Raw genomic sequence first — 1235 nt, 5'->3', positions numbered from 1 at the left:
GGGCAGAACTGCCCTGTGGACTTCCGAGATGGGAGCAGACAGCCTCCTCCGAGACTGGTGGTTTCAAACCACTGACCCTGGGGCTAGAAGCCCAACAAGTAATCCGCTACGCCACTGGGATGCTATTCCCCTAATAGGCCGATTGCCTGGCTGCACGCTGAGCCACGGGGGTGGAGTACAGCGTCACCCACAGCCATCAAGTGACCCCAACTGAGAGTCACCCTACAGAGCATAGAACTGCTCCCTAGGGCCTCTGAGGCTGTGAATCTTTATGGGTGCAGACTGCTACCTCGTTCCCTTGGGAGCTGCGGTGGATTCGAACTGCTGACCTTATGGTGAGCAGCCCTATGTGTGCGTACGTAACCCACTATGCAACCAGGGCTCCTCGTTTAAAGGCCCTATTGGCATAGTGGTTTTGCGTTAGGCTGTTAACCACAAGGTCTAGAGTTCAAAGCCACTAGCAGATAATAATAATTTATCATGGGTCCCGAGGGAGGGAGGGTAAGAAGAGGAGCTGAGACGCTGAAAACATACAACTTTCCTCTAGTTCTCAAATGCTTCCTCCTCCCCACCCCCAGCCCCACTCTCATGATCCCAATTCTACCTTATAAATCCGGCTAGACCAGAGGATGTACACTGGTAAAAACAGAAAGTGGAAACACAGGGAATCCAAGACAGATGACCCCTTCAGGACCAGTGGTGTGAGTGGCTATACTGGCAGGGTGGGGGGAGGTTGGGCTGGAAAGGGGGAACCCATTACAAGGATCTACATGTGACCTCCTCCCTGGGAGACGGACAACAGAAACCAGGTTCTGGGGAACCACCACAGGGCGTGCCGTCTAGGGAGAGGAACAAACGGTGAGCAGACACAACCAGTCCAGCAGAGGAGATCCTGGGAGGAAACACACCACTGCCCCCGAGTCCATTCCGATTCCCAGGGACCCGATGGACAGAGTAGAACTGCCCCTGTGGGTTTCGGAGCCTATGGAATCTTGTCAAGGGCAGAAAGCCTCATCTTTCTCCCGAGGAACCGTGGGTAGGTTCAAACTGCTGACCTTGTGGTGAGAGGCCCAACGCGCAACCCACTACTCCATGCAAAGGGCTGTGCAGCGCGTGACAGAGACGCCTGCCCTGGCCTTGGGGTGGTCAGCAAAGATTCCCTAGAGGAAGGGAAGAGCAGGGCGAAGGCTGTCTGCCTGGTCCGGGAAGAGGAGAGGGCCCCGCGGGGCCTCCCC

Source organism: Echinops telfairi, unplaced genomic scaffold (assembly GCF_000313985.2).
Source record: "Echinops telfairi isolate 266 unplaced genomic scaffold, ASM31398v2 ScPeMD7_5;HRSCAF=22, whole genome shotgun sequence".
Taxonomy (NCBI): domain Eukaryota; kingdom Metazoa; phylum Chordata; class Mammalia; order Afrosoricida; family Tenrecidae; genus Echinops; species Echinops telfairi.
The sequence above is the reverse complement of the archived record's forward strand: the minus strand, read 5'-3'. Positions refer to the sequence as shown.